Below are 7,500 nucleotides of genomic sequence, written 5' to 3' on the forward strand. Positions count from 1 at the left end.
ACACACACACGCACAGAAACATGTACACACCCAATGCATATACACATACACACACGGTGGGGGGGGGGGGGGGGGGGGAAGGGATCACAACCAGCCGTGTTGGGTTTGGAGAAGCAAGGTGTAAAGCGTTGAGGGGATGATCAGCCTGAGGATGTGGTCCATTTAGGATGATGTCCCCTCTGCTCCTCTTTGTCGGGGCAAGTGGAAACACAGGCATGGCCCAGAGAGATGGAGGACCGCTGCTGTGGCCTAGTTGCTGGAAGGGGAGTGTGTGTATGCTCATGTTTCTCTCTCTGTGTGTGTGTGTGTGTGTGTGTGTGTGTGTGTGTGTGTGTGTGTGTGTGTGTGTGTGTGTGTGTGTGTGTGTGTGTGTGTGTGTGTGTGTGTGTGCTCATGTTTCTCTATATGTGTGTGTTGGTCTGTTACACGGCGGCTGAAAGCATTCCCTCTTCCACCAGGTTTTTGTTTGGAGAGGAAGACAGTAGCCTGTCTGTCCACTGATAGTTCAGGGTGACTGCACTGAGTGTTACGGGAGAGAGACTCCCTGCTTCAGGAAGGGGAGAGGAGGGGGAACATGATACCTCAGCTTAGTGGAGCTACCGCTGCCCCCTGCCCTGGACCTCACACTAGGGATGGATGCTCCCTGTCCCAGGCTTACTCAAATACTCAATACAGCTGATAACAACTTTGGCAGTAGGTGATTTGCTTGGCTTGTCTCCCACGAGGAGAGGCCAACTCAATAACGTATTTGAACTGCAACTATCTGCTGTCTTTATTCTACTAGTTTAACCTCCTATTGTTTATCAAAATGTGTACATTTGAATGTTTAGTCATTTAGCAGGCACTCTTATCCAGAGCCTCTTACAGTAGTGACCTCATACATTTTAATGTTTAGTCATTTAGCAGGCACTCTTATCCAGAGCCTCTTACAGTAGTGACCTCATACATTTTAATGTTTAGTCATTTAGCAGGCACTCTTATCCAGAGCCTCTTACAGTAGTGACCTCATACATTTTAATGTTTAGTCATTTAGCAGGCACTCTTATCCAGAGCCTCTTACAGTAGTGACTTCATACATTTAAATGTTTAGTCATTTAGCAGGCACTCTTATCCAGAGCCTCTTACAGTAGTGACCTCATATATTTTAATGTTTAGTCATTTAGCAGGCACTCTTATCCAGAGCCTCTTACAGTAGTGACCTCATACATTTTAATGTTTAGTCATTTAGCAGGCACTCTTATCCAGAGCCTCTTACAGTAGTGACCTCATACATTTTAATGTTTAGTCATTTAGCAGGCACTCTTATCCAGAGCCTCTTACAGTAGTGACCTCATACATTTTAATGTTTAGTCATTTAGCAGGCACTCTTATCCAGAGCCTCTTACAGTAGTGACTTCATACATTTAAATGTTTAGTCATTTAGCAGGCACTCTTATCCAGAGCCTCTTACAGTAGTGACCTCATACATTTTAATGTTTAGTCATTTAGCAGGCACTCTTATCCAGAGCCTCTTACAGTAGTGACCTCATACATTTTAATGTTTAGTCATTTAGCAGGCACTCTTATCCAGAGCCTCTTACAGTAGTGACCTCATACATTTTAATGTTTAGTCATTTAGCAGGCACTCTTATCCAGAGCCTCTTACAGTAGTGACTTTATACATTTAAATGTTTAGTCATTTAGCAGGCACTCTTATCCAGAGCCTCTTACAGTAGTGACCTCATACATTTTAATGTTTAGTCATTTAGCAGGCACTCTTATCCAGAGCCTCTTACAGTAGTGACCTCATACATTTTAATGTTTAGTCATTTAGCAGGCACTCTTATCCAGAGCCTCTTACAGTAGTGACCTCATACATTTTAATGTTTAGTCATTTAGCAGGCACTCTTATCCAGAGCCTCTTACAGTAGTGACCTCATACATTTTAATGTTTAGTCATTTAGCAGGCACTCTTATCCAGAGCCTCTTACAGTAGTGACTTCCTACACTTTAATGTTTAGTCATTTAGCAGACACTCTTATCCAGAGCCTCTTACAGCAGTGACTTCATACATTTTAATGTTTAGTCATTTAGCAGGCACTCTTATCCAGAGCCTCTTACAGTAGTGACTTCCTACATTTTAATGTTTAGTCATTTAGCAGACACTCTTATCCAGAGCCTCTTACAGCAGTGACTTCATACATTTTAATGTTTAGTCATTTAGTAGGCACTCTTATCCAGAGCCTCTTACAGTAGTGACCTCATACATTTTAATGTTTAGTCATTTAGCAGGCACTCTTATCCAGAGCCTCTTACAGTAGTGACCTCATACATTTTAATGTTTAGTCATTTAGCAGGCACTCTTATCCAGAGCCTCTTACAGTAGTGACCTCATACATTTTAATGTTTAGTCATTTAGCAGGCACTCTTATCCAGAGCCTCTTACAGTAGTGACCTCATACATTTTAATGTTTAGTCATTTAGCAGGCACTCTTATCCAGAGCCTCTTACAGTAGTGACCTCATACATTTTAATGTTTAGTCATTTAGCAGGCACTCTTATCCAGAGCCTCTTACAGTAGTGACTTCATACATTTTAATGTTTAGTCATTTAGCAGGCACTCTTATCCAGAGCCTCTTACAGTAGTGACCTCATACATTTTAATGTTTAGTCATTTAGCAGGCACTCTTATCCAGAGCCTCTTACAGTAGTGACCTCATACATTTTAATGTTTAGTCATTTAGCAGGCACTCTTATCCAGAGCCTCTTACAGTAGTGACCTCATACATTTTAATGTTTAGTCATTTAGCAGGCACTCTTATCCAGAGCCTCTTACAGTAGTGACCTCATACATTTTAATGTTTAGTCATTTAGCAGGCACTCTTATCCAGAGCCTCTTACAGTAGTGACTTCATACATTTAAATGTTTAGTCATTTAGCAGGCACTCTTATCCAGAGCCTCTTACAGTAGTGACCTCATACATTTTAATGTTTAGTCATTTAGCAGGCACTCTTATCCAGAGCCTCTTACAGTAGTGACCTCATACATTTTAATGTTTAGTCATTTAGCAGGCACTCTTATCCAGAGCCTCTTACAGTAGTGACCTCATACATTTTAATGTTTAGTCATTTAGCAGGCACTCTTATCCAGAGCCTCTTACAGTAGTGACTTTATACATTTAAATGTTTAGTCATTTAGCAGGCACTCTTATCCAGAGCCTCTTACAGTAGTGACCTCATACATTTTAATGTTTAGTCATTTAGCAGACACTCTTATCCAGAGCCTCTTACAGTAGTGACCTCATACATTTTAATGTTTAGTCATTTAGCAGGCACTCTTATCCAGAGCCTCTTACAGTAGTGACCTCATACATTTTAATGTTTAGTCATTTAGCAGGCACTCTTATCCAGAGCCTCTTACAGTAGTGACCTCATACATTTTAATGTTTAGTCATTTAGCAGGCACTCTTATCCAGAGCCTCTTACAGTAGTGACTTCCTACATTTTAATGTTTAGTCATTTAGCAGACACTCTTATCCAGAGCCTCTTACAGCAGTGACTTCATACATTTTAATGTTTAGTCATTTAGCAGGCACTCTTATCCAGAGCCTCTTACAGTAGTGACTTCCTACATTTTAATGTTTAGTCATTTAGCAGACACTCTTATCCAGAGCCTCTTACAGCAGTGACTTCATACATTTTAATGTTTAGTCATTTAGTAGGCACTCTTATCCAGAGCCTCTTACAGTAGTGACCTCATACATTTTAATGTTTAGTCATTTAGCAGGCACTCTTATCCAGAGCCTCTTACAGTAGTGACCTCATACATTTTAATGTTTAGTCATTTAGCAGGCACTCTTATCCAGAGCCTCTTACAGTAGTGACCTCATACATTTTAATGTTTAGTCATTTAGCAGGCACTCTTATCCAGAGCCTCTTACAGTAGTGACCTCATACATTTTAATGTTTAGTCATTTAGCAGGCACTCTTATCCAGAGCCTCTTACAGTAGTGACCTCATACATTTTAATGTTTAGTCATTTAGCAGGCACTCTTATCCAGAGCCTCTTACAGTAGTGACTTCATACATTTTAATGTTTAGTCATTTAGCAGGCACTCTTATCCAGAGCCTCTTACAGTAGTGACCTCATACATTTTAATGTTTAGTCATTTAGCAGGCACTCTTATCCAGAGCCTCTTACAGTAGTGACCTCATACATTTTAATGTTTAGTCATTTAGCAGGCACTCTTATCCAGAGCCTCTTACAGTAGTGACCTCATACATTTGAATGTTTAGTCATTTAGCAGACACTCTTATCCAGAGCCTCTTACAGTAGTGACTTTATACATTTTAATGTTTAGTCATTTAGCAGGCACTCTTATCCAGAGCCTCTTACAGTAGTGACCTCATACATTTTAATGTTTAGTCATTTAGCAGACACTCTTATCCAGAGCCTCTTACAGTAGTGACCTCATACATTTTAATGTTTAGTCATTTAGCAGGCACTCTTATCCAGAGCCTCTTACAGTAGTGACCTCATACATTTTAATGTTTAGTCATTTAGCAGGCACTCTTATCCAGAGCCTCTTACAGTAGTGACCTCATACATTTTAATGTTTAGTCATTTAGCAGACACTCTTATCCAGAGCCTCTTACAGTAGTGACCTCATACATTTTAATGTTTAGTCATTTAGCAGGCACTCTTATCCAGAGCCTCTTACAGTAGTGACCTCATACATTTTAATGTTTAGTCATTTAGCAGGCACTCTTATCCAGAGCCTCTTACAGTAGTGACCTCATACATTTTAATGTTTAGTCATTTAGCAGACACTCTTATCCAGAGCCTCTTACAGTAGTGACCTCATACATTTGAATGTTTAGTCATTTAGCAGACACTCTTATCCAGAGCCTCTTACAGTAGTGACTTTATACATTTTAATGTTTAGTCATTTAGCAGACACTCTTATCCAGAGCCTCTTACAGTAGTGACTTTATACATTTTAATGTTTAGTCATTTAGCAGGCACTCTTATCCAGAGCCTCTTACAGTAGTGACCTCATACATTTTAATGTTTAGTCATTTAGCAGGCACTCTTATCCAGAGCCTCTTACAGTAGTGACCTCATACATTTTAATGTTTAGTCATTTAGCAGGCACTCTTATCCAGAGCCTCTTACAGTAGTGACCTCATACATTTTAATGTTTAGTCATTTAGCAGGCACTCTTATCCAGAGCCTCTTACAGTAGTGACCTCATACATTTTAATGTTTAGTCATTTAGCAGGCACTCTTATCCAGAGCCTCTTACAGTAGTGACCTCATACATTTTAATGTTTAGTCATTTAGCAGGCACTCTTATCCAGAGCCTCTTACAGTAGTGACCTCATACATTTTAATGTTTAGTCATTTAGCAGGCACTCTTATCCAGAGCCTCTTACAGTAGTGACCTCATACATTTTAATGTTTAGTCATTTAGCAGGCACTCTTATCCAGAGCCTCTTACAGTAGTGACCTCATACATTTTAATGTTTAGTCATTTAGCAGGCACTCTTATCCAGAGCCTCTTACAGTAGTGACCTCATACATTTTAATGTTTAGTCATTTAGCAGGCACTCTTATCCAGAGCCTCTTACAGTAGTGACCTCATACATTTTAATGTTTAGTCATTTAGCAGGCACTCTTATCCAGAGCCTCTTACAGTAGTGACCTCATACATTTTAATGTTTAGTCATTTAGCAGGCACTCTTATCCAGAGCCTCTTACAGTAGTGACCTCATACATTTTAATGTTTAGTCATTTAGCAGGCACTCTTATCCAGAGCCTCTTACAGTAGTGACCTCATACATTTTAATGTTTAGTCATTTAGCAGGCACTCTTATCCAGAGCCTCTTACAGTAGTGACCTCATACATTTTAATGTTTAGTCATTTAGCAGGCACTCTTATCCAGAGCCTCTTACAGTAGTGACCTCATACATTTTAATGTTTAGTCATTTAGCAGGCACTCTTATCCAGAGCCTCTTACAGTAGTGACCTCATACATTTTAATGTTTAGTCATTTAGCAGGCACTCTTATCCAGAGCCTCTTACAGTAGTGACCTCATACATTTTAATGTTTAGTCATTTAGCAGGCACTCTTATCCAGAGCCTCTTACAGTAGTGACCTCATACATTTTAATGTTTAGTCATTTAGCAGGCACTCTTATCCAGAGCCTCTTACAGTAGTGACCTCATACATTTGAATGTTTAGTCATTTAGCAGGCACTCTTATCCAGAGCCTCTTACAGTAGTGACCTCATACATTTTAATGTTTAGTCATTTAGCAGGCACTCTTATCCAGAGCCTCTTACAGTAGTGACCTCATACATTTTTCGTACTCCTCTTTTTTCGCCGCATCCTTGTTTTTTCTGTCAATGTCACAAGTCTGGGAAACCAAAGAACACCTTACCAGATGAACTCTTGTAATCTGAGCCTTTTTTCACAACTTCAGCCAGGAGGTTTCCCAGACTTCATGATCCGATCAACAAACTGAGCCTGATAATATGGTATCATCTTGTATATTACATTCTGATAATATGGTATCATCTTGTATATTACATTCTGATAATATGGTATCATCTTGTATATTACATTCTGATAATATGGTATCATCTTGTATATTACATTCTGATAATATGGTATCATCTTGTATATTACATTCTGATAATATGGTATCATCTTGTATATTACATTCTGATAATATGGTATCATCTTGTATATTATATTCTGATAATATGGTATCATCTTGTATATTACATTCTGATAATATGGTATAATCTTGTATATTACATTACACTTTGATCAGCAGTCCCATATTGAAAAGGTTTTGTTTCCTATATGCCTTTTGGAAGTGGAAGGCCAACTTAACTGTCCCACTTTGAAAGCCTACTTTCTCTGACGAGTTTGTACTGTGCACTGCAGTGAGAGAGAGAGCATCACTGGATTCCAGACGCGACTCACCAATACCGTACGCACGCACCCACCCACACACTCTCTCTCTCTTCTTGACATGACAACCCAAATAAAATGTGCTGGGACAACACATGGAAACATTCCAGAGTCTGCCGCCCAGCACCGACTCATGCGCACGGCAAAGGTCTCCGTCGGCAACAGTAATCCGACGCCATTCCGGGGATTGAAACTGTCCTCGGCCGTCACCGAGCCCCAAAGGAAGCGTGTCCCGACATCACCGGGAACAAACACAACAGAGACGTGTCTCCACATTGTCTTCCTCCTCAACCACACCTTCGTTCCCTGATCACTCCTTTTTTAATTTCCTTTTATCTCCTTCCCTCTTTCCTCTCCTTTCCTCTCCTTTCCTTCCCTCTATCCTCTCCTTTCCTTCTCTCTTTCCTCTCCTCCCCTTTCCTTTCCTCCTTTCTCTGTTTTTTGGTGGGGCCGTGCTGATGTACACTGGCAAGATTAAAAGAGTGGTGTGGGGGTGAGGTGTGTGTATGTGTGGGGCTGAGGTGTGTGTATGTGTGTA

The 7,500-nt window shown here is 40.1% G+C and overlaps 1 protein-coding gene across 9 annotated transcripts in view; it reads right to left on the bottom strand.

Annotated features, from left to right (window-relative positions):
• The window catches only part of LOC129847119 (calcium uptake protein 3, mitochondrial-like), a 49,309-nt gene that overhangs the window by 24,392 nt on the left and 17,417 nt on the right, over positions 1-7,500 (bottom strand). The gene's annotated exons all lie outside the window — the stretch shown is intronic.

This window comes from Salvelinus fontinalis, unplaced genomic scaffold (assembly GCF_029448725.1).
Source record: "Salvelinus fontinalis isolate EN_2023a unplaced genomic scaffold, ASM2944872v1 scaffold_0713, whole genome shotgun sequence".
Lineage (NCBI taxonomy): Eukaryota > Metazoa > Chordata > Actinopteri > Salmoniformes > Salmonidae > Salvelinus > Salvelinus fontinalis.